The sequence below is a fragment of the Artibeus jamaicensis genome, unplaced genomic scaffold (assembly GCF_021234435.1).
Source record: "Artibeus jamaicensis isolate MK-2021 breed Jamaican fruit bat unplaced genomic scaffold, CSHL_Jam_final scaffold_537, whole genome shotgun sequence".
NCBI lineage: Eukaryota > Metazoa > Chordata > Mammalia > Chiroptera > Phyllostomidae > Artibeus > Artibeus jamaicensis.
In genome coordinates, this window is record NW_026522047.1 from 394,533 (window position 1) to 420,910 (window position 26,378).

The 26,378-nt window shown below is 55.0% G+C and overlaps 1 protein-coding gene across 2 annotated transcripts in view; it reads right to left on the reverse strand.

Moving 5' to 3' along the window:
* The window catches only part of KCNQ1 (potassium voltage-gated channel subfamily Q member 1), a 237,163-nt gene that overhangs the window by 144,971 nt on the left and 65,814 nt on the right, over positions 1-26,378 (reverse strand). The gene's annotated exons all lie outside the window — the stretch shown is intronic.

Below are 26,378 nucleotides of genomic sequence, written 5' to 3' on the forward strand. Positions count from 1 at the left end.
TCCTCACCCAGAGAAGGCGAGGCGGTGTGTCCGGTACTAGGAGCTCCTTCCGGAAAACTAGACGGTCAATGTCAACACAGACTGCTCCCCGTTGGACCAACAAAACAGCACCCGGTGAAAAGTGTCCATAGTTAGTGGACAGAAAACAGAATCCTCCGTCAGGATAACACAAGTCCACACCTTTCTTTGATGCCCAGGACAGAACTCGCAGGTTGGCTGTCAGGGTCCGACTCCTGCACTGTGTTCGGCAGTCACTGCGCCTTCAGACTGCCATCGACTTCAGTCTTTCCAAGATTCTGTCAGTGGAGAAAAATTTCCATCCCCTGGAAGACCGCAGAGGGCACCTGCAACAGTTCTTTGCACCAAGAAAGAAAAAGCCGTGGGAAGACGGAGTCCTGGAGTTGCCTGGGAGACGGCAGGAGGCCGCGGGGCGGAAACGGTGAGTGTGCTGTACAATAAAGTTACCGATGAACGTGAAAACGTGTCCTTTTACTCAAACTGAACGAACCTTTTGGCCCACCCAGGAGTAAAGGTATGTGTCATTTTTGCTTGTCCTTGAGACACTGCCTGCCACGCTCAGGGGCACTCTTGAGGACGGTGGCTGCATTCCATGGCCAGGGCCCCCGTGGCTGGGTCGGGGGAGCAGCGCACCATCTACGAGAACAGCGTCTGGTCTCTGTTGCCCCAAAGGACCAACACAGAGGACTGCCCATTCTGTGAAAACATTGTCAGGGGGTCAAACAGACCACAGCCCCCTGGGACAAAGATGCTATGCTGGTGGAGGCGTCAGGAGACTGCCCGAGACGCGGCAGGGAAAGCTGGGGAGCGGGGTTCTCTGGGCAGTCAGCTGTTTGGAAGCACCTGTGTGCCCGGAAGCTTGGAGAAAGCCAAGAGCAGGCCTGGAGCAGGGTGTCCGCTGGGAAGAGACCCGAGGGGAGCCCAGGAAGCCACCAGCCTCACGCAGGAGGTGAGGGCAGCTTTGCGAGAGGAATGGCCAAGTCGGGAAGGGCCGACCCTGCAGAGCTCAGCGCCTTTACTTTCCCGTCCTCGCCCACCCCTTTGTCTGAATCAAGGATCTCACTGTCAGAAGAGCTGAGTTCAGGCTGGGGGGGACATGTCTTCCAGGCCACGCGAAACAAAGAAGACAGTTCAGGAAAGTAGAAGTCACAAAACAGACGACCATAGCTCACAACAAGAGGACTGAGAAGGGGGGAGAATCTGAGGCCTGGAGTTGCTGCATTTACTCCCCGAAATGTCCTTTTCAACAAAAAATGATACAGCATGTGGCAGGGACAGGAAAGTGTGATCCATTCACAGAAAAAATGAACAGAGACAGACCCTGAGGGAGTGCAGACCCGAGCTTAGGGGTCAAAGACTTTAAGTCAGCTTTTAAAAATACGTCCGAAGAACTTAGGAAAACCATAGACAAAGAATCGAAGGAGAGCAGAAGGGCAGTGGATGAGCAAATGGTATCAAGAAAGACAGAAATGATAAAAGGGAATTAAATTAAACATCAAGCATGGAACTGAAACATAATTGGAGTGAAAAACTAACGCACTGCAGGGTTTTATTAGGGGATTTGAAGAGGGAGAAGTCAGTGAACTTGAAGCTTCTAGGTCAACTGAGATCCAGTCTGAGGATCAGAAGGGGGAAAAACAGATCAAGGAAAAATGAACAGCCCCCGAGGGGTCCGTGGGCCACCGCCCTGCACACCAGCGCATGCAGCGGGAACCAGAGAAACAGGGGCGAGGCAGAGGGGTGGGGAGAGTGAAATAATAGCGACAATTTCCCCAGTGAGATGAAAATCACAGATCTGTCCCCCCTGGAAGTTCAGTGACCTCCAAGGGACAGGCGGTAATCCAATTGCTAAAGGACAGAGCCGTGAAGTGGGGTGGAGAAGTGACTCATCTCGTGCAGCGATTCTCGACAAGATTAACATCAGATTTCTCATCAGACAGCTCGGAGGCCACAGGGGCGTGGGGCGGAATTTTTAGAGTGCTAAGGGAGAGGAAACTATGTAAAGAATTCTATGTCGAGCAAAATTATCTTTCAACTGCAAAAGAGAAATCGAGACCTTCTCAGAGGAACAATAGCCGAGCAAGCTTGCTGCTGGGGGGCTGGCCCTAGATTCAATGCTGAGGAAGGTCCCTCAGCAAGGACAGCAGGACGCAGCCCAAGGCCGCCCAACACAAAAGAGAATTCCAGCAAAAGATAACTACGCAGGTAAACACAAAGCCAGGACTACTGTGTTTTTACTTGTAACTCCTCTTTGTTTTCTACACAACTTAAAAGACACACGCAGAAAACAGTAATTACACATCTGTGTTATTGGCAATACAAAGGATCCAAATACGGTCTGGGGCAGGAACAATGGGGGCCGGCTATGTGAGGCCACTGAGGCTCCGCTCGGCTGAGAGAAGCGAGGTTTTTCATAAGTTTAGGGCATTAAATGTCATCTTCACCCTAACAACTAAGAAAAGACCTAAAACACACACAAGGAATTGGGAGTTGCTATTATTTACTTCCCCGCCCCCCCGCCCAAATCATTGAGCCATAAAATAAGGCAGCGAAGAGGAAATGGGGAAGGAAACAAAGGCAGGAGACGCACAGAAAATGAACAGCGCAGGGGCAGGAGTCCTGCCTTCCCAGTAATTAACTTTAAATATAAATGGATTAAGTTCTCCAGTCCAAATGCAGACATTGGCAGAATGGATTTAACCACTGAGCTGACGTGTCGACAAGCTGCTCACTGTAGACGCAGGCACACCACACAGGTGGGCGTGATGAAGGGCAAGTGGTGTTCTATGTGCACGGTGACCAAGAGCCACACTGACATCATAACAAAGGTGGCTAAATTGTTGCAAGAGGCACAGGAGGACACTATATTGCACAAACCGACAATTCATGAAGAAGATGAACAGCCCTGGCTGGTGGTTCAGTGGACTGAGTGCCAGCCTGTGAACCAAAGGGTCACCAGTTAAGTTCCCGGTCAGGGCACGTGCCTGGTTTGCGGGCCAGGTCCCCAGTTGAGGGTGCACAAGAAGCAGCCACACATTGATGCTTCTCTCCCTCTATCTCCCTCCCTTCTCCTCTCTAAAAATAAATAAAACCTTAAAAAAAAAAAAGGATGGAGCAAACATACACATTAACAACAGAGCTCCCAAATATGTCAAGCAAGTATTGCCAGCATTGGGAGAAGGAGTTCTGTAATGCACCCTCCACCAGGCCAGCTTAGTAAGGAAAAAGAAGATGTGAACACCCTGAGAAAACCACCTGGGCCAGACGTGCAGGGCGCTCTAGCCAACAACAGCAGAACACTCATTCTCAAGGGTACGTGAGATCTCCTCCAGGAAGATCACATGTTGGGCTGCAACACGGTCTCAGTAACATATGAGAAATTTGAATCACACAAAGTATTTTCCTCCAAGCCAAATGGGACGGGACTAGAAATCAGAAGGAAAACTGCAAGGTTACAAATATGTGGGAGTGAAACACTGCTGTGTAAAAACTAACAAGTTGGAGAAGACATCACAAAACAAATCAGAAAATGCTTTGTGAGAACAGAAAAAGAATGCACAATGTCCTCAAACTCCGGAGGTGTGGGGCAAGCAGGGCTCAGCAAGTGGAGGGTTCTAGGTCCCTGAGTAAAGGCAGAAGAGAGGTGTCCCATAACCCGACTGACGGCCTGAGAACTATACACAGAGAGCAGATCACTGCCACGTAATGGAAGGAAATGATGTGCACGAAAGGGGCGAGATGAGTGGAACAGAAAAGCAGGATCACATACACCAATCTCGTTAATTTTTTTAAATATGGATGGGATTAATGAACTTTAGCTAGGGTGGCAGAGAAAAAAACAGGGCAAGGTGAAACTAAACAAAGTCATAAAGTAGGGACACACCAACTGACCTTATAGAAATTAAGAAGAAAAAGAATGAGACGACCATGAGCTACAATAAATTGTTCAACCCAAGTGAAATGGGCGTTTGTAGGAAACACATGAACTATAAAAACTGACTCAAGAAGAAATAGGAATTCTGAACAGACTGCTAACGAGTGAAAACATTGTTATAAGGAAACCTCGAGTGCTGACTTGAAAATGAATTGCCGAGAACCTGGGACAGAGGAGGTGTCCAGCACCTGGAGCATTAGATCCATGGGTGGGCCACGCTGACCATCAAAGATGATGTAATGCCCGTCCATGAGAAAAACAGAAGAGGAGGAAGTACTGTCACACATTTGTTGAGTTCACTTAACTCTAACAGGAATGCCAGACAAGTATGCCATCGGGAAGCGACCCTAGAGATCAGTCAGTGTCCCCTTTCGGTGCCAGGGCCCTTAAGAAAACATCTGTGCGTGTACCCCAGCTGGGTGGGCAAAAGATTTGACTTCCTGAGCAAATGGGATTGCTCTCAGGAGTGGACGGGGCCGTCTGACGTGAGGACATCGTCCTGGTCCGTGTCTAGTTCATGGAATCATCTCAACAGACACAAAAAGCACTTGAAAACATCCCATGGCCTGCCTGCATCAGAACACTTAAAACTGGGGGAGAGAAGGGAGCCTGCATGGGGCAAACAGCATCTGCGAAACACCCTAATTGAACACTACACCCACTGTTCGAATAACAAAAGTTTTCCCCCTCAATCCAGGACGAAGATGAGGAGGCCCATCTGCCCTGGTTTCCACCTGCGGCAGGGAAGCTTCAGGCATGCCATGAGACAACCAGATAAAAGTGTCTAAATAGGAAAGCAAGTTAAACCACTTTTATCCATAGTCGACAGGATCTGATACATAGGAAATCCCAAGGATTCCACACCAAAAGCAACGAGAGCTGCCGCAGCTGGTTGACAAGAGTCACGGGGCCAGGGTTAGGGCAGACAGATTGTTCATGCTTTCATCCAGCGGCTGGAACAGAGCGAGGAGGAGAAAGGTAAGTCCCCCTGACAACATCGTGGAGGAGAATAAAGGACCTAGGGATGCAGTGAACCCAGGAGGGGCAGGGCCCCCTGAAGCTAAGGCCTGGAAAACACCACTGAGAGAAAGCAAAGGCCTGGGGACCAGCATGGCACCTGCGCTCATGTCTAGGAGACTTCACTTTGTACAGGTCGCGGCATTAACCTGGGTGCCACAGACCATGGCAGCCCTAGTTGTGGGCTTTTTTTTTATTTTGGCAGGAATACATCAATTCTAAAATGTTTATTAAAGTTCAGGGGGGCTCCAAATGGCAGAAGCTATTGAACAAGAACAGCCCTGCAAGACTCACACCTTCCAATGTCCAAATGCACACAGAGCTACAGCAGTCAAAGCAAGGTGACCCTGTCATAAGGACAGGCACATGGACCAATGGAATAGAGAACTGAGAAGCATCCTGCTGTGTATGAACAACTGATTTTCCATGGGTGCTCCAAGACCACTCCATGGGGAAAGAAGAGCCTTTCTGACAGTGGCCGTGGGGACATGGGACATGCCCAGGTGATGGGGGGAATCAGATACGCAGCTCACACCTTGTAGAAAAGTTACCTCCACATGGACCCAGAACCTAAGTTTAAGAGCTGAGCCATCAATTTCTGCAAGATGACAGAAGGGTACATCTTCGTGACTTGGCACCTGACAGTAAATGGCTGTGTGAGCTGATACGGGGCGCACTAGATGCCCCTGGAGTGTGTGGCTTTAAAATGAGTCATTTTATGTTATGTGAAGTTCCCTGAGACAAGGGGGCGCAGAAGACTTAAAGTGTAGCATCGGCAGGATCGCTTCCAGAAAGAGCCCAACGCTAAACATCAAAGTAGGGAGAGAACACAGCCAGAAGCAGGCTGTGCCCTGTGCCTGCTTCCGCAGAGGCCCCAGGACGACCTGGACAGGAGTGACAACCCGAGGGCATGACTTCCTGGGGAGACCCAGGCACCTGGGGATGGGGTGGCAGGAAAGGGGCCAAAGAAGACTGAGGGGGAGAGGAAAGCCCCTGCCCTGCAGAACTGGGTGGAAAAGGAGATGGGCCCATCCTCTCACCCCACCTCCCCAGCAGCACTCCCTAGAAGGGAGTGTCCTTGAACTGGGACCTCTGGTCTCCAAGCGCCCAGGAATCCAAGGACCCAGACAACATCTGCCTAATAGTACCACCTGGGGACACATCAGAAGGTGGCAACACGGCTTTTCTGCTAAAAAGAAAAAATTCTCAAAACACCAAAACCATACAGTTGGAGACAACGGTAAACAATATCCCAATTACCTTTGTTCACCATTTTGGGCACAGAAACACACCTTGAATCAGTGTAAAAAGATGTAGAACAGAAATGGGCAAAAAGTAAAATACAGAAGAGGACGACCCCAGATGACGAAGCCCAGGACGGAGAGAGAGGAAAAGCCTGAACACAGCTGAGCCCTCACAAGCGGGATGAGAACAGGACTGCACGGTCTGGAGACCGTGGCCAACGTGGCAGAGAGGCAGAGGTGATGGCGTGCACGAAACACACGTCTCTGGTGGGAACGGCATGATAGAAATGTGGAAAGCCATAGATAAAGAATCCCGTAAACACGATAAAAGCCGGTTTACAGTGACAGGACCCTCAGGGCACCAAGGACACTGATCTGGAACAACCGGCTCTGAGGCATTTCCCAGTCAAACCAGGAGACTTCAAAAGTGAAGAGGCGCTTAGGCCCCCGAGCGAGAAGATGACGTCAATTAGAAAGGAAGCAGAATCTACTGGCAACAGAACTAACAAAAACAACACACAAGGAGAGATAACCTTGGGATGTTTCTTGGAAACGTAGAGAAATAGAAACCAAGGATCGTGCACTCAGTCAAGCCGGCCTTCAGGTACAAAGGTGACCGGGAGAGAGCCGGACGTGCATACAGAGTGTGGCTCCCATGGGCCCCAGCTGAGGAGCTCGCTGGGGGCTGAGCAGCACCTGAGCTGGAGGAGGCTGGGGGGCTCTGGCCAAACTGTGGGGACCTTTCTGTGCATCTGACTGTCGAACTGGGCGTGGACCTGGACAGGGTCGTGGCTGAATGATATAATACATGAACATCCTCTGTCCTGACCAAACAGAAAGAACGCAGACCTGAGGGGAAGGGAAGGGAGGAGAAAGTACACAGTCTCCACAGGACAGAGCCAGTCGGACATCCATACATGGTAGAGACGAATACACAGCGTGAAACGTGCCACAACCAAGTAGTAGAACAGTAAGCAACAACGATGGTGAAACCACAACAAAATCAGCGGGGTGCAGGGAACCTGGAGCGAAGAGGATGGGGGAGCACTGTCACGCACCCATGTCACAGAGGACACAGCAGAGGCACGGAATCGGGCAGCACAGCCAGTGTGACGTGCAGGTAACAGCTGTGATAACGTGCTCATACCAAGGAACTAAAACCAAACACATCAGCTATTAATAAATAGGAACAAAAACATGCCTCTTCAAAGAAAAATATGTCCATCTTAGTTTATCAAATAAAATCCAACACTGCAGTTACAAAAAGAAAAAAAGGCAGATGTCTAAAATTCAGTGACCAAATGGCCAGCTGAGACATACAGGGATGGGTGAAGGGAAATGGGACCAGGCGAGAAAGCAGAGGTTCTGATTCCAGTGTTGGAAACAGCACGATGGATGAAAAGCTTTAGATGAGACAAATAAGGACGCTGTGGAGGCTAAAGGCCCCATTTCACAATGGAGTCATCACAACTCCAAACAGTTGGGATGAAGACTGCAGCCACCACGTGTATGAAACACATCGCTGGCTCTGCAGGGCAAGTAGGGGCAACAGGAGGGGCTGCCATTCCACTTTATAGGACACACCAAGTGGACAAAGCAACAGGGATGTCAACGATCTGGAGAACATAATCCATGGGTGGGCTAGGGGGCGCGCCTCATAGCGCAGAGAGTGTGCTGCTGGGGCCCAGGCCCACACTTCCAGGCCTGACTCCAGCGAGCAGCAGAGACGTTCCAGTGACCGACTCACAAAGCTAGAAAAAGCTCTGAGAGTCAAAAGGAAACACAAGGAAGGAGGTGACAAAGATAAAAGCAGAAATTCATGAGGCAGCAGTAAAATAGGCTAATTTAAAAAAGTAAAAAATCCTGGTTTTTAAAAAATAATGAAAATAGAACAGACAAAACACTCTTTGCTGAAGGAGCAGAGGGGAAGCACCCATTTCCAAAAGAAATAACTAGGAAGTAACTGTCATGGCAAAGGAGCTTCTAAAATTTCTGATAGGAACTTGGTGATCTTCAGTGCAAAAAAATCTGTAAGGCATGGGTAAGATGGAGTTTATCAAAAATTGCTCTCAGGAGGAACGAAGAGCCTAAACACACCAATTCCCCCAAAATAAACAGAAGAACTCATCAAGAAACAGCCATGCAGGATGCTGCCAGGTCCTGAGCTTTCCTGGGGGACCCTCCCCAGACCTTTGAGACACCACAGCAAGCTGGTTTTTACATGCGTGGTTTTGGAGCAGGGACCCCAAATGATGCTGTCCTGATGCTTGTAAACAGGGGTAAACCGACACGTAAACCTGATAAACGCAGAACACAAAAAGGAAAAAAGACCAATGTTATTTATGAATACTGGTGCAAAAATCCCACATAGTTCCCTGTGTGAGGAGGTCAGAGGAGAAAGGCACAGGCAGCTCCAAGAATTCCTCAATCGTACTGAGGAGAAACACTTGGGGAAATGAAAATGGAAGCTCTGTCCCGACTGTAACTATGCAAACACTTGAAGGAACTAGGACTGAATTCCTCCGCAAAGCAGGCAGCAAAAAAGGCTTCCCAACTGGGACTAAAAGTCTACAGTAAGAGATCAATATATTGAACTACACATATGTGAAAATAAACCTTTTGCATAGAGAAAAAATACCTTAAGCAAAATCAAAGCACGTTTGACAAAAATGGAAGGAAATCTTTGCTCTGCTTGACCCCAAACCTTAAAAATCAGAGTAAAGACCCAAAATGGTGGCCAAAACACAGACCAAAGTATAGAAACACAGCTCAGGAAGTGATTCCTACATGGGCCCTGAAACTTCGGAAAAAGATTGCAATTTCCCTCAAAAAAGATAAATGCAAGCAAATGTGAACTTGAGATACCTTTTCTCCCTATCAGATCAACAAGAATTCAAGATCTCGATAACATTCCTCGGCCGAGTCGGCGCAAACAGACCCCCGCCGCTGTGGCTGCAAAGAGGCCCCGGCCCCAGGGGGCGGGGGCTTGGCAATATTTAACAGAACTGAACGTGCATTTCCATTTCCACCTAGCAATTCTACTTCTTGGAATTTACCTTCAGGATACACCCCCCAAAATATGCAAAAAATGCCTGAGGTTATTCAGTGCAGCATCATGTGCAACTTCCAAATACTAGAGAAGAACCAGAACCCCGGCCCAGCCCGGGGACCTCCCTGCCCAGGACCCGAGCATAACTCGAGAAGACTCCAGTATGGACATTGAGGGGTTTCTGGGTGATCTCATTAGGTGGGAAAAGGAAGATACGAAAGGATATACGTGGACCACCACATCTCCAGAGGTACAGAATGGGGATGAGAGCATGCTCACACGTGTTCGGTAAAACAGTAAACACACAGGCACACACATCATGGGCCCTGGACAACACCGAAGTTCTTTTACAAGGGGTGGAGAGAATTTGGACATTAGGGCTGCGGGGGACACCTCTATCCTTGACCTCTCTGTATGGTTGTGACTTTGGAGGGACCGTGACATACCCCACATGAGAAGTACACTCTGAGCCGCAGGACAAAGGGTTCCTCTGCAGTGGAGGCCCAAGGGCTGTGGCAAAACTACCTAGGAAACTGATAAAATGGACAAAAGTGTGAAAAATAGCCCTTTTAAGAACCCCGACAATTAACCAAAGGCATAGGACGGATTGGAAAGTCTCTGCTCATGCCAACTCCCGCCACTTGGTAAGCACAGCAGAGCCCGTGACGATGTACCTTGGGGTGCACCTGTCCCCCTAGCCAAGCTGGGTGGGCCAGGAGCCTTGAACCCCTTCAGCTCAGCACCTACCCAAAGGTCACCCCAACCTGGGGCTCCATGGAAACCCCACACACCACAGTAAGCCAGAGGGTGAGCACCGGGCTAGGCCGACAGTGCAGGTGCTGAGACGGCGGTCCCGGTGGGGACAAACACTGGCCCAGCAGGCCATCTGAAAGGGACTCCTGAGTCCTGTGAGTTCACATGGTCCAGAGACGCCAGAGTACCTGGTTCAGCCCCTTATCCATGGCTGCATGCAAGGCCCCACATGAGCAGAAGGGAAGCCAGCAGACTCTTGTCCCCTGCCAGAGTGCTGAGTGTCCCAGCTGCCACTCACGGCACCTCTGTACGTGGCCGAGGCCTCCTGGGCACAAGATACTGAGACAGCTTCTGACCAACCAGTCTGACCACTAGGCTGTGCTGATCACCGCTGACACCAAGGAAACCCAGCTTCAGAAACAAACAACAATTAAGTCTGAGCTGAGACATCGGGGCCCCACACCAGGGGCCCATGAGCTGGACAGGCAGAGCTGCTGGACAAGCAGCCCAGGTTAGGAGGGAGGGTCAGAGCCTAGGCTCCCCACAACGTTGTATGAAAGGGTTCATCTCCAACCAGACATCCTGAGACATGCAGAAGGATGGGGACTATCACCCCAAACGAGTGGAGAGGCGTCAGTACAAAGGTGCTGTGCAGGTCCGAATGGTCACCCTCCTGGGCCGAGACTGTGAAGCAGCTGTTTGTTATGAGTGTGTCCAGAGGAGGAAAAGCAATGATGTTCAGAGAGTGAGCGGACAGGAGTAATGATAAAGAGGCGTTAATCATAAAAGTGAAGCCAATGGCAATTCTGGGCTGGAAAAGCACAAAAGCTTAAAGAAAAATAGACAAGAGGCCGAAGGAACAGGTTCACACTGGCAGAATGAGGCACCGATGAGCACGGCCCCACACCCATAAGGATGACTCATGCGTCAGGCCATGCAAGGGAAGGAGTCAGGTGGCCGGAGCCCCGAGGCCTGGAAGACAGCGGCTACAGTCACGCAGATGTGCCGTGAGAGGCCCCAGAGGAGAGGACAAAAGCGGATGGAGAGAGCTCGGCTTTCACCTGAGGCGGACTGTTTTTGGTGGAGAGGTGCACTGTAAACCCCAGATTCTCCCACTAAGAAAATAAGTTTAAAGATAACACTGACAGGAACGTGAACGGTGCGCTAAGACACACCTATTAAGCACAACAGGGGCGGTAAAGGAGGAAGAGGAGCGAGAGGCCCGAGCCCTAAGTGAATAACCACATGGCAGATGTAAATCCTGCTTTATCAATAATTCTATGAGCTGTAAGTGAATTAAACACTCATTAGAGCAGCAGGCACGGCCAGGACACCTGGAACAGGGCTGAGGACCCACTCCCCCCAGCGTGTACGTGATGTACCCCAACACGCAGGCAGGCTCGGAGCGGGGATGGCAGCCTGCAGGCACAAAGGGAGGGGCCCAAGCAGCTGTCCTGAACGCTAGACAAGAGAAGCTCTAAAACTACATTACTGGTGACAATGAGGGACATTTGTGATGATTCAAGGGTCCATTTATCAGGAAGAGAGAAAAAGTGTAGGCAAGAACTATAAAGATTGTAACAAACTGATTATACACATGACCGACAACCAAGGGAACAAAAGCTGACAATGGGAGAGACAGTCCTAGCACGACAGCCAGCTCGACTCGGAAATACCAAAGTCAGTCCGACGTCGGCTGCAGGCCCTGACTCTGGGGTGAGACGCCATTCTGTGGACTCAGCTGAGTGAGTGAAAGGCATAAACTCAGAGGACTCCGCGTCAAGACGTGTTACAGACCCGACAGAACCAGAGACAGGAGGTTCCGAGGGAAGAGAAACGGCCCATCACTCTTACAGGGCTTCTTACTCGAATGACCATGAACTCCTCCTTGGAAACCGTGGAGACCAGCAGGAGGCGGCCTGACATCCCCAACTGAAAGAGCATTGCCAACTGTGGCTTCTGTCACCAGCAGCCGTGTGTTACAGGAATGAAAGCGAGACATTCTCCCGTGGAGGGGAATAGGATGTGTCGCAGCAAGCCTGCTGGCAGAGGGTAGCAAGGGCACGGGCTTGGGTGGCTGCAGAGGCGCTGCTCAGAGACGACCGTGTGGTCAGCGTGGCGGGGATGCCGGGAAGGCAGGCACCAAGGCCAGCAGATCGTGACAAACTACATAGTGACGGCATTGTCCCAGGGCAGGTACTAGGGAAGCCCCACACACTCAAAAACACTAGCCATCCAAAGAATGAGGGGCCACTCTTGACAGTTCTGCGCACACAAGTTCGAGAACCTAGATGAGATGAGCCAGTTCATCAGAAGGCACAAACCCCAACAATCCACTCGGTATGAGATAGGTAATTTTTATGGCATAACTATTATGGAGGTTATATTTGTAATTTAAAAATTCCCGCTCTTTTCCTCCCTGGCTGTGTGAAGATCAGCCACCATCGTGAATGACAGAGTAACTATCCAGACTAGCAAGTTCACAACCAACAGATGACTTTGGGAAGGCCGTGGCACCTGAGACAAATGCAGGGGGGTGGGCCAAAGTGACCCGACCGCACCAGACGTCCCGTTTGTGTCCGGAGGCAGAGCCCACCTTGGCGGCGGCGAGAGCTGGGCCTGGCAGGCTCCACGAGCCCTGGGGTCACGCAGAGATGCGGACCCAGATGGAACCCTGTGCGCCACGGCCACGCTAGGAGCGGCTGACCTCGAGGATAGATTGACAGGAGGAGGGCGGGAACAGGACAAAGGACGTCGGGGACGCAGAGGCCAGTCCGCCTGCTGCCCAAACCAGGAGTCAGACCCTGCAGCGACTGTATTGGGGGTGATGGTGCCAGCTTTCGTGAAAGGGTCAGCGAACCGAGAACTGTTCTGTGGGGTAGGAAATCCCAGGGACGAGGTGCCGGAGCGCTCGTTCAGACTTCTAGAAGAGAACGACGATAATGCCACACAGTAGCTTCCAACACACAGAAGGGGAAGGATGACTTTCCAGTTCTTTTTATGAAACCAGAGTTCCCCCGATAACCAAAGCGGACAAAGACGGTATGGAAAGAGAAACCTAGACACCAGTAAACCCCTGTAAACACAGATGCGAAGATGTTTCTAAAATATTCAAAGGCGCCATGCTCCCTGATCGCAAACTGTTACAAAGCAATAGCAATGAAAACAGCGTGGTACCAGCATAAAAACGGACACTGAGGTCAATGACACAGGGCGGAGAGCCCAGAAATAAGTGCACACCTGTGTGGTCAAGCAGTTCCTGACAAAGGAGCCGAGAATGGGCAGTGGAGGAGGAACGGGCTCTCTAATAAATGGTGCTGGTGTGGACACACAGCAGATCCCAGCCACACAGATGCGGTCGGTGGGTGGACTGTTCCCGAGATGCGACCATCTCAGGCAGCACCAGAGGATGCACATGTGGGTGCCAGGATGCCCCGGGTCCCAGGCCGATGATGGAAGGTGGCCAGTCTTCCTGTCCCAGTCTCCCCACGAGTCTATGGCTCCCCTACTGTGGCGTCTCCAACCAGATGCTGGCCCTCTGAGGGAGCAGCCGGTCTCCTTGGTAGGAACAGACTTAGCTGAAGGCTGAGAATAGTTATGAGGAACTTGGGGCCCATTAGGGACTCTTCACAAGGTGTCTTGGATGCCCTTCCCTCTCCAAGTCCACCTGCCATGGCCAAGTTCAGCCATGTGGAAAGTCAACATTGGGAGCTTTGTTCAAAGCCATGTGTCTCCTGTCCCTCCGCCGCTGGGGGCCCCTTTCTGACTCTCCTCTGCCTGCCTCAAACCTAGAGTTTCTCATGTTGGCCCCCCAGTTTCCAGAGCCAGGCGGTACTCGAACCCTGATTTTACTCCTTGCTGGTCCCGTGACCCTGGGAAAGGCTGCTGGTCACCGGGCTGTGTTTCCCCTTCTGGGAAAGGAGCAAAGCAGGGCCAGGCTGCTGGGGACACACCTTGTGGACTGAGTCAGATTCTGTCTAGCATGTACCAGCTACACACCCAGTTTGTCTCCTCCTGACAACTTCCAGACTCGGGTGGAACGCCCCACTGCTGGGCACAGGACCGGGCACCGCACACAGCCGTGAGCAGCCCAGAAATGTGGGGCAGTTACTGTTGCTGGAGTGACCGACGTTCCCTGAATGGGTGATGGGAGAGACTGAGGCAGAACCCCCCCCTTGTCCCCCCCCCCCCCCCCCCCCGTCCATAAACGGCTGCAGACAGGATTGCTGATGGAGGGAGCACCCAGTCACCAGAGCCCACGCGCCCTGGCGCGTCATGGCTCGTCCCCAACTGCTGCCACCTCACATGACCTTCCACCCTCCCCTGCCTTGCTTTTCTTTATACCACCCCAAAAAAGGTTGGTTCTCTTAAAAAAAAAAACAGTTGGAGAAAGTGGAGAGCCTCGTGCAAGGGAAGGACACACCTGACCACAGCCTCACACCAGACAAGATGAGCTCAGAATGGACTGCAGGGGCGAACAAGGCCTGAAACCATGAAACTCCTGTAAACTCCTGGAAGGAAATGTTGGCAGTGAGCTCCCGGACACAGGTCTTGGGGACGAGTTTTTGAGTCTGACACCAAAAGCAGAAGTCAGCAAGGGGGCCCACACCACACTGCAGCGCTCCCCCGCAAAGGGGGCCAGCAGCACGGGAAGCAGCTTGGGGCCGGGAGAAAGTCCCGCCGCTCCTGTGTCTGGCAAGGGGGCCTGCGGCTGGAGCTGGAGAGAAATGCCCAGCGTCCAAACAAAAACACCCATAGCCCAGGTTGAAACAATGATGGATCTGAACACGTTTCTTTAAAAAAAAAAAAAAAGATTTGGATAAGACAAACTGTTTAATGTCATCAATCACAGGGAAAGGTGAACCAAAGCCACAGCGAGGGCCCACGGAACACACGCCACGGTGGCTACGAGCGACTGCGGAGGGCAGGTGGGAGGCGGCACTGGCCAGGGCGTGGGGCAGCCGTCACACGCGGCTGGAGGGGCGGAGGGCGTGTGCGTTCTTTGGAAACTGTTAGCTTCTCAAAAAGTTGGAGTGACCGTGGGGCCTGGAATCCCTGTCCCACACACTTAACCAAGGAAAGTGAAGTCACACTTCCACACGAACGCTCACACAAGCTTGTGGCAGCATTTTCCTAAAAGTCCGGAGGTGGGACAACCCGACCGCCTCCTGACGTGACCGGATAAGTGACATGCAGGCTCCCCACCCAGTGGGCTTGCACACTTGATAGCACAGACCAACCCGCAAAGCCTCGTGCTGAGAGAGGGGCCCGTCCCAAAGGGCTGCGCGTCCCAAGGTTTCATCTGCACGAAATGCCCAGTGACAGGCCAGCCCTTTGAGACCCAGTGGATGGATTCGTGGTCGCCTGGGGCTGGAGGGGAAGGCGGGGTGTTGGTGATGTAGAAAGGGTCATGGGTTTCTTTGGGGGTGAGGTAAGGTGGGGGTGTCTGCACAACTCTGGGAACGCAGTAACGACCGCCAAATCGCGCACTTCTGATGGGTGAAGCACATGGTGCTGGAGTTACATCTCGATGAAGCTGCTAACCAACAAAGCCATCGGAGAAGATGCAGGAGCTGGGGCCAGGCCGAGAGTTCTTATACCCACCATTGAAGGTGCAAGCCGTAAAAAGAGCAAATCAGACTTTCTCAAGACTAAAAATACATGCTCTGTTGAGAAGGCCAAAAGTGAAACAGGAGGCGAAAATAGTGACACAGGAGGCCAGCGTCAAAACAGTTTCGGACAGGAGAGAATTTTCATAAAACCCCACAAAACATGCATAAAGATAGCAGATCAGCAGAAGCGGGAGGAGGCAGGGCCGGAGCCTGGACAGCAGCTGCGCCTTCCGTGCAGGGTGCTCCGGGGCTGGAAACTCATCATGTAGCCACGTGAGGAGGCCTGGTGGCGGGGAGCCTTTAATCCGGGAGACGGTTTTGATAAGGACCAGGGTATCTGCCTTGGCTCGGAAGCCTCTCCGGCAGGTTGTTTACCGGTTTCCGGGCAGACAGGGCATCTGTTCTGCAGGAAACTGGACAGTGTGCAGCCGGCAGCCGCGTGATGGGCAGATGGCACTGCGCACGGCGGCTGTGATGCCCTGCGGAAACACCTCATCGTGTGGTGGACGTGACCACCGAGAGGCTTCAGATGCACCTGCCGCAAGGCAGGGGGGACGGGGGCCTTCAAACGGCAGCTGTGAGAGAGACTGGACAGTGTCCGGGTTCGGGGGGGTAAGGAGACATGGCAGCACGGGCCTGGGCCTGGGCTCCGCCTGTCAGGAAGCGTGTGCCCGCTGGTGCCCTGGGCTGAAGGGCCGGGCCGGCGTTTTGGCCGATAACCACGATAAAATGTCAAGGAACAGCCTCCGCTCATGTGGCTAAGAAAGTGCCGGGTGAGTGCGAAGAGCGCAGGCGTGAATGATGGGTTAAAATGTTGGTGGGTGGCTTGCTTATCTCCTCAAAATCTGCCTGTGGTTCCAAGCCACTTTCAGATAGTTCCTTAGCCGCCTCCCCCCACACCCCAAGGATGAGTTCAGCCCCGTGGTTCCCTGTGACGCCTGGGTCTCGCACTCCAGCCTCCATGACGGTGAAATGAATAAAGCGTGTGGCGGTCCCAGCAAACTGACACCGCTGGGAAGCTGTCCCATAGAAACGAAAGGCCCTGTACCCAGGCATGTGGGTGCGAGGGGTGGACTCAGAAGACTGTCCCAAACCTGAGCCATGGAGAACACCGAGCTCACTTTTCTGCGAGGGGCTGTGCCGGCCTCCTCCGAGGGACTCTCACCTGTGCTACTGAACGGGGAGGTGATAAGTGGGGGCACCGTGCCCCTGGGTGTTCGGAAACCATTGCTGAGCCCCGCCCTATGCCACAGACTGGGGTCGTCAAGTGTGATGAGCATGAGGGGGACATGGGATTATCAATACTGGGCGTGGGGTGAGGGGGCAGGCAAAGAACTGCAGGGAACATTATAAAGAAGAGAAAGGCCAGCCCTCTGCAGCGTGGGGGGTGGGGGGTGGGTGCAGGCAGTCTGGCAGGGGTGGAGCGGCCCAGCAGGACACTGTGGTTCCTGGGGGGCAGGCTCCGTGCAGACCCCAGGTGGCCCCTCCTCTGCGCTAAGTCACTTGGTCAACAGGACCAACCTGGCAGGAGCCTATTAAGGTCCCTATGTCACAGACACAAACCGAGGCAGTTTCTGTGAAGGTGGGCTTGTCTGGAGTCTCCCAGGACAAACGGCAGAGCCAGCCTCAGCCCGCAGGGTGGGGGGCGGCCCCTGGCGGGGCTCATCAGGCTCCAGACCACCGGGCTGTTAGGACGGCGGCATAAAGGTGAGCTCTGACCTTCCCGCCTGCGCACAGGGCTGCAGCTGGGCAGCAGCTGTGCTAGAGGAAGAAGGGGCAGCAATGAGGAAGCCCGGGGGGCTGCGGGGGGCAACACGCACAGGTGCGTGTATGCCGTGTTTGCACACATGGTGCATGTGCATGCAAATAAGCATGTTTACACACAGGATGCATCGCTATCTTAACTGAGGTCCACGAACACTTGCCAAAGCAAGGTTTTTACGTCTGCGCTTGGCCACCAAGAAAATCTCCCCATAAAACAGACATGACGGGCCACATTCTCTCCCTGGAAGCCCATTAAATTAGAAATAAATAACAGTGATAAAAACTGTGCCGCTCAACCATTAAGAAAACATCTCTTAAAAGAGCTCAAGATGAAAGAGGAAGCCAGACAGAAAATACAGGCTGTTGGGCGGCAGTGAAAAGGCCCGTATTTCAGGGAGTCCACTCATCACAGCTAACGCTGCAACCAGAGGGAAATTTATAACTTCTAGTGCCTCTCGGACGGAAGACTTTAAAAAGCGCACTCCCTACGCCTCTGAGTGAACTTGAAAAGAGGTACAAAGTTCACCAGGAAGAAGAAATTAAGAGATATAAAAGCCCAAGTTGGTGAAATAGAAAACTAGCCAAAAAAAAAAAAAGTAGTTTTCTGATAATAAAACAAATCTCTCATGAGCTTTTTTTTTTTTTTTTTTTAAGCAAAACTATAAAGATCCAGGAAGGCTGGAGAGGACAGGAGCAGAAAACAAACTCACTACGAGAAAACTCATCTCCGCCAAGTGGCCACACGGTTGCAACCCCCAAGGAACTGAAAGGCGGTGTATAAATTATCCCCAAAGACGCAGCCCATTTATTTAGAACAAATGACCATAAAGCAGACTACAGAGAGATTAAACATCTGAAGACCCTGTGCCAGGCCCAGGGGCGGGGTGCGGCTCGGCTCCGACATTTGACCTTTCGGGGGGAGACATGCCTGCGTTCTCCGGTCTGTCCCAGGACCCTCGGAGGCCGGTGAGTGGCCTTCTGTACACACCGCGCCGCACGCAGGGCCCCAGATCCCTGCTCCGCAGGGCCCCAGGCACTGCTATTTCTGGGATCAGATAGCAGCCGGCCTTTCATCAGGCCTGAGTGGACAGTCACGGCGGCGTTAATGGCTTTGGAACAGGCAGGATGTGTTTCTCCAACAGACCTCCGCCGCCACGGGGATGGCGGTGGCTGTTTCTGGGCTGTTTCGCCGACGCACGGCTCGGTCTCCTGGTAACGGCGCACTTAGTGGACAGGAGGCACCAGGGCAGGACCCATTTCCGGAAGGGTGGCGGGGCACCTCTGGTGGTCGTTGAAACGGCCTCGCTTCTCCCCGTGGGGGCTGGATCCGCGATGGCCCCCACAGGAATGATGGAGAGGTGCTCACCCATGGGGTATCACTGGACTCTGGTTCTCAGTGGTCACATAAGTAAAAAATTCCACAGCTTTACTTTGTATTTCTGTTATCACCATCGAGCTTATCAGCATCTTTTCATCCTTAGGACTCATTGGTATTTCCTTTTCTGAGAACTGTTTGTGTATCTTTAATCCTTTTCTCGTCATGATTTACAAGAGCTTCTTAAACACTCGGTAAATATTCGCCCTGTGTTTTCCATAGGAGTGGCAACTATTCTCCCCACATTATTCTTGGTTATGTTTGTGCTTTGCAAGATATTTCCACTTCATCTGTTTTCCCACGGAGGCAGAACTGACACCGCACAAGTTGGGAGAGGACGGTTTGGTCACTTCTGACACAGTCCAGGTGACAGACACCCCCTGCCTCCCGAGTTTCCCGGTGGTCCTGGTGCGCCTCCTCCCCAAGCTGGCCCTGGGCCCCGCCACGCCTCGGGGACCCCCAACCTTTCTGCCACCCTCTGTTAGTCTGCATTTGGGGGGTTTTCTAGAAACAGTACATGCTCTCTTTTTGGTCTGACTTCTTTCACTGACATTCTGAGACTCAGCCGGGCTAGTGTGGACATAAATAGCTTATTGCTCTTCGCCTTTGAGTGACGCCCCACCGTATGGATACACAACAACTTTAGGAAAGATGACCTCAGAATTGAAGGGCGCGTGGGTGGCTTCCAGTTTTCGTGAAGCTGCGGTGATGGCAGGAGTCCGTGCGTGTGTCCACCCTCCTTGTGGAGACACCCAGGGCTCGCCCGGTGGGCCCCACGGCGGGGGCGTGGTGCACAGTGTAAGAAAGCTGCCTGGCTTTTCCAAAGCAGCACTCCCAGTGGGAACGGATGAGGGTTCAGGCCCCTCCTCCACCTCACGAGCACTTGGCGTGGCCAGTGTCCTTCATGGCCGCCCCCGCTAACGGGCAGCAGCTCGCCGTGGGTCCGCCTGCGCTCCCGGGTACCTGACGCTGTGGGAAGCAGCCATCGTGGTCTCTCTGACGAGGGGTCTGCTCACACATCCTGCCCCTTTCCCCTGTCATCTTCCTCAGTGGCCCGCGTCCCCCACACATCCTGGACACGGGGCCCCTTCTCAGATGTGTAATTTGACATTTTTCTCTCAACCTCTGGTTCGTCTTTCATCCCTTTTGCAGTGTCCTTCGAACAGAAGGTTTCGCTCCGTGTAGCCCGACCGATTTGTCCCTACGGCTCGTGCCCTCGGCACCATGTCCAAGCCCCCTGTGGCCTGGAGTCACACAAACGTTCCCCTGCGCCTTCTTTCACAGATGTCGGACTTTGGATTTAGGTCTGTGCTAAGTTTCGTGTTAATTTGTGTGCCAGATGCAGGGCGTTCAGATCCGGCACAGGGACGGCCAAGGGCCCCGACACGGCGCCCTCCCCGCCCCGTTGCCCTTGGACTCTGGCCGGATGCTCGGCCCCGTTCGCGGTGGTTTCTAGACCATCCTGTCTCCCGGTGCTTGGGCTCGAACTGCCGCTGTGAAACCCCGCAGCACACCCGGAAGGTGTTTTTTTTTTTTTTTGCTGCCCTGACAAAAAAGGCATAATTTTGATTTACAAAAAAAAAGTAATGCCTATCTTTTTTACTCCAAAGTAACTTTTTTTTGAAAAAATCAGGTGCCTACGCTTGTATGTGTAGGATGTCTGGTACCAAGAATGAACCAGCCAGACACAAACCCGTTCTGCAACCTGACCGGTCAGATGTCGCTCCACGCGACCTCTGTATTTATGGGTCCAGACGGCGCTCACCCCGCACGGCTGCTCTGTTGGCAGTGATTTCTTGTACTTGACAACCTAAGGGAACAGCAGTCAGTGCCCCCGACTCACCAGTCAAGTATAGCATGTCCTAAAAATTCTCACCCTGTGGGTTGTGTGCTGTCCTGCAACTCGGAAGGTCACCAGTTCGATGCCTGGTCTGGGCACATGCTTGGGTTGCAAGTTCAATCCCCGGCTGGGGCGCGTAGGAGACGCAGCGGTTGATGTTTCTCTCCCTCCCTTCCCCGCCCCAAACAAACAAAACCTAAGCAACAATTCTTATGCACACCGGTCGGAACTCCTGTTTTATGCTGATACTGCACTGGTAGTGGTCGTTTCTCCGACGTGGCTCGTTCTGGGAGCTGTCTGGGCGCCCCGGGTCGCGTGTGCTCCCCCATGGATTTCAGAGTCGGCCCACTGGGACTCTGGCTGATGGCACATGGAAGGGGGGGTCCCCAAACGGAGCTGAGTGATTCACGTACAGGGCACCCCCCTCTACCTGCTTACATACTCCACTTCTCCCAGCCACGCTTGGCAAGAGTTTCTGGGGCGCGGCTCTCCTGTTCGTTTCCGATGTGCCTCTTGGAATTTCGTGTTTTCAATGCCGCTGCAAGCGGTGTCCTTAAAACTCCAGAGCTGCCGCTACCACCTTGAACTTCCAAGTCGTCGGCTCTGTCACAGTCTGGCACACCCTCCTGACTTTCTACCCTCCTGACTTTCTACCCTGACAGCCACGCTATTCCCAGACTAAGAGCTCCCTCCTTTTCCAGCCCGGGCGCCTAGACTTGCCCCTCTCGTGCCTTATTCCGCCTGCCGGAGTCTCCGGTTCACCGTGGGAGGCAGCCCTCGGTCTTCCGGACGGAGCGGTCCGTCTGCGGCAGGGTCTCCGTGGATAAAAACACATCCCACCCTGGCAAAGGCTGTTTCCTTTTTGCCCAGAGCTTTCATGAGGAGGGGCTGTTGGATTTTGTCAAATTCTTTTTCTGCATCCACTGGCGGGGCGGATCATGGGGTTTTCCTTTTTTCATTCCTTAACGTGCCCAACGGGCTGGTGTTTGAAACGACAAACTAGCGCGTTGTCCTGAACTCGGCCGGTCGTGACATGCTGCCCTTTCCACGCGCTGTGGGACCTGCCGCTGTTCTGCGCAGGGTTTCTGTGCTGGCTTTGCACTGGTGCCCGTGAGGGGGACTCACCGCGCGTGCCGTCGGCCGGCTGCCGCGTCAGGGCTGCACGAGGGCGGGGTGTTCTCCGCACTTTCCCGTGTTTTAGGACCCATCCGAGTGAGTCTCAACTTTTCCTTAAATGCGTGTCGGAGCCTGCCCAGTGAACACGGTGCTGGAATGGACTTTGGGGGAAGGTTTTTAATGACGACTTTGTTTTATTCGCTGCCAGAGCACTACCATTCGGGGCACCTACTTCCTGAGCGGTTCGCAGCTTTCTAGAAGTTCGCCCGTTTTTTCGAAGTTGCTGCCTTGAAACACCGCAGAGAACACTCCTCCTCGGCCCCGTGGAAACCTGCGGGGAATGTGCCGCCGTCCCCTCATTTCTTTAAATACATATTCAATACCTGTTGTATTTTGTAACGGGCCGAACAAAGTTCTACTGTACTTTCCCACGCCCCCTTGCACCCCCACCCCGACCCTCACCCCGCCGTCCCCGAGTCATTTTCCGTTTTTGCTCCGCGCGTGCCCCCCCCCCCCCGCCCCGCTGCCAGCTTGCTCCGAGTCTGTCTCTGTTTTGCTCGTTGCTAGTTCAGGCCATTTCTCTCATTTCTGACACTGATTTAAATCCGTGCCTTCTCTCTTTGTCTCCCGATACATCTGAGTGGAGTTTTATGCATCTCCCCCCCAAAAAGATCAGCTCTCGGCCTTCGTTTTTCTCTGTGGCTTCTCTGTTCTGCATTTCCTCCATCGCTCCTCCAACCGCCATTCGTGCCTCGCTCCCGCTCCTCCCGGGTTCTTCAGGTCAAAGCCGGGTCGCCCTCCCCGTGTGGCCGCATCTGCCCGTCCCCCACGCGCTGCTCTGCGGGTCTTCCCCTCCACGCAGCTGAAGACACGTCCTAGTTCCCCTGGCCGCTCTGGTCTGCCCTGTGCTGTTTTGAAGGACGTCACTTGGTCTCCAGCCCACGGACAATTTTCCAGGGGTCCTTCTAGTGTTGATTTTCAACTTAATTCCACTGTGGTCAGGGAATGGGCTTTATTTTTCTCCTGGGTCATTTGAAACTCATCAGGGGACAGAACACGGTCTAACCTGGCCAGAGCTCCCGCTGGGCCTGTGGACGAGGTTCCGACCCGGGAACTCGGGGTGTGTCCAAGGAACCGGGGGCAGCCTCTGCCCCGTCTCCCCTTCACCCTCCACCCACGCGAGGAGCCGCAGGACCCTGGTCTGATGGGCGTGTGGCAACCAGCATGGTCACCAGGATTACAACCCAAAGTCCCCTGGAGAGCAGGCCGCTGACCCCAGGAAGGCCCCCAGGGCCCTGCTTGTCCTTCCAGGGCCTTCTCCTCTGACCCAGAAGTCACGGCAGCCCCGCCCCTGGTTCCCCTGCGGCCTGGCGCCGGCCCTCGCCCGGGGCGCTTGTTCCAGACACACGTCCCTGGGATGGCCCACAGGCGGGTGACGCAGAATCCCGAGAGATGGCCTCTGAGTCTGTTGAAAGTACATTCCCCAGGTGACTCAGGGACTTTCCGGGAAAGTGCTAGCCTGACGTGTCACCTCCGGGCCCTGTCCTGGGGGCAGCTGTGTGATGGGCCACCACAGAGAGTCCCTCTCTGCTAGTCCCCAACAGGCTGCTGTGGGGCCCCCGGGTGGCGAGCAAGTGCCACAGCACTGGGGACTGCACGCCGGTTCTCCCAGCTGGTCCCGGGGGCCGCCCTCCTGGGGGGGCCACTGTGCAGACATAAGGTCCCCCAGGAGGACCAGTGGGGCCTGGAAACCGAGACGCCCCAAGAACACCCAGGCCGTGCAGGGGCTGGGCCGGTCAGGAACAGGCAGCGCAAAGCCGACAAGCAGAGCAAACTGTGGCCCCCCACTCGTCCTGGCCTCCAGTCTCGGAGTCTCGGTCAAGACCCCTCCTGATGGGCGTGGCCCGGGCCGGCACCACCCGAGACCGGGAGTTGCTGGCACAGCTTGTCTGCAGTCCCCACGCCACCCTCATGTGGATCAGCTCACCGGGCCACCTGGACAAGCAGAGGGACAACTTCCACTCCGTCTGAGCACCCCAGAACCCCACAGATGGAAGCCTGCATCCGGGCGCACGGGAAGCCCCACAGGTCGAAGCTTCCCCACCGCCCCCAGGTCACAGCCTGGGCCTGCGAAGCCACGAGGAAACGAGACACCCTGAGCCCAAGTCAGAGAAGCCACAGACACCGGGTTAGACTTCCTAGGAGCCGCAGACCGTGCAGCTGCAGGGGAGAGGCGGCATTGGCCCATTCAAAGGACCCGACACCGAGAAGCCCTGCAGTTCGAGGAGGGGACGGGCACCGAGGTCACGCAGATGAACCGCCCTCAACAAGGAGGCGGATGTGAGGACGCCCGTGGCGACTGAAACTGCAGTGTCGGTGGTGCGGCCACCAGGCCCTGAGACACAGACACGAGGAAACCGGGATGCGGTGGCCGGGACGCAGGGGCGGAGCACAGAGCCCGGTGGCCTAGAAGTTTCTAGAAGGAGCAAGCGCCCAGGGAGGCGACATTTCCTCCACATCCGACAGCAGACACGAATCCCAGGCTGGGAACCACGACCCGCGGCAGGCGGGAAACACAAAAGACTCCGACAGCCCGACTCGCTGCAGAGAAATGACAAAGTCAAGGAGCAGGCACTCGGCGCCCAGGGGTCCCCTGGGGAAACCCGCCCGCCCGCAGCCAGGTGGGAGGGCCGTGCCTTTCGGCTGCGCGGGGAGACGTAGCCCCCCCGGGGCGTGCCCCCCAAGCCAACCAGGCTCCGAGAGCAGAGGCGCCGCACGCCCCTTTCTGACACACAGCCCTGAGCATCACGGCCCTTCACGGAAGCCCCGCTGCGTCCAGCCGTGACATGGAAATGGGCACAGTGGCAGCCGGTGCAGTGAGTCTCCACTGTGCCCGTCAGCAGCCCTGGGAGGGCGGCGGACAGAGACCAACCCCAAAACCCAGGGTGACAGCCGCCCACAGGACAGGAGGGGACCGGGGGTGGGGGCCGGGGGCCGGGAGCCCAGGGCTGCCTGCTGAGGATGGTGGAGGGGAGCGTCCTCATTCGAGGCAGGACCCTGTGGGCACCCGGCACACGGCCAGGAAGCAGTCGGGCCACGCGGCCGCAAAGCTGGAGGCCACAGGGCCCTTCCTTCGGTCCGGCAAACAGCTGGAGCCGGCGGCAGGGACTCTGCAGGGCCCGGGAGCTACCTGGAGAGAGTGGGACGCCGGTGCCCACACAGGGGCCAACGGGGTACGGGGGTTAGAGCCGCCCTCACCTCCTGGCTCTGGGTGGTCGTGACGAAGGTCAATGGCCCCTCTTTACCCTGAACCCTAAGCGGCCCTGCCTCCCCCCGCCCTCCAGGCCCACAGCCGAGCCTCTGAGTCCGAGGTCCCCTCACTTCACCCCAGTTGCTCCTGGCCCTGGCCTTCCCCTGCCTGTGTCCTGCCTGCCTGTGCTCACCACCCGGGGATCCGGGTCTTAGGGCGTGAGAACCAGGGTGACCACAGCAGCCCCGCACGTGGGGCCGCCCCGAGGACGTGTGGAGGTGCGCGGGCACTGTGCGCCCTCGAGTCCCCTTGTCGTGAGCTCACCCCCTGGGTGGGAGGTGCCGGGCGGCTCCCTCGCTCTTCCGTCCTGCAGCCACGACATCGCCGCCTCCTGGAAGCCCATCCCGCAGAGGCCCACACGCCTGCCCCCTGCTGCCTCGCCCGCTTCCCTCTCGGGACGGTTGGGGTCCCTGCGCCACCGGGGGCCTCACCTGGCCCCACGCACAGCAGGCCCCTGACAGGCCCTGGTGAGCCAGGATGCTGCGAACGACTGAGGAGCAGAGCCTGGGGCAGGCTGGACGCTGTGGGGGGTGGGGGACGCTGTATGGGCGGGTGCTGGGTGTGGGTGGGCACTGCAGACAGGTGCCAGGTGCCGGGACAGAGGTGACCGTCCTCACGCACCTGTTCGCACACCCAGAAGGGCGCCTACAAGGTTCAGCTCCAGGCCTGAGCCTGGCTTGACAGTCGAACCCAGCGAGGCTGTGGGCGCCCACCACAGAGGGGCAGGGCCGCGGCCTTTCCCAGCGACGCACCGGCCCAGTCTGCGCCCCGTCTCCTCCCGGCAGGCCTCTGCGCGGCCCCTACCCTAGGCACCTCAGGGTGGGAGCCACCCCGGGCCTCTGGTGGCCTCACCAGCCGCTCCAGCTCCAGAAACCCGGTGGCTCTGTGCTGGACTGACCCATCGAGCAGGCAGGGCCCCCCACATGAGGCGCTGGACCTTCCCGGCCCTCGGGCTCATTAGCATCCCGTGGGCGGCGCTGCGGACTCAGTGACACCAGGGGCTGAATGGACGCCGCGCGGGCGCCCTGTTCTCAGCGGACGCCAGGGATGCCTCTCCCCACGCCCGACCTGCCCATTAGCATTTGCAGAAAAGCCTCCATTTGCATCGCGACAATGGTCCTGCCCTGCACCCGGGGCTGCGGGGGCACCGGGTATCCGCCGGCACAGTTGTCCTTTGTGCCCCCTGCAGCGGCGGGCAGGGGGCACGTCCCCGGGCTCACCAGCAACGTGGCCAGGCCAGAGCCACCTCCAGACAGCACATGACGAGGCCAGGGTGGCGGGTCCGACCCACTTGACTCCTTGGCAGGGTGCCCACCACAGTCCCCGGGGCGCGGGCTGCCAGGGCC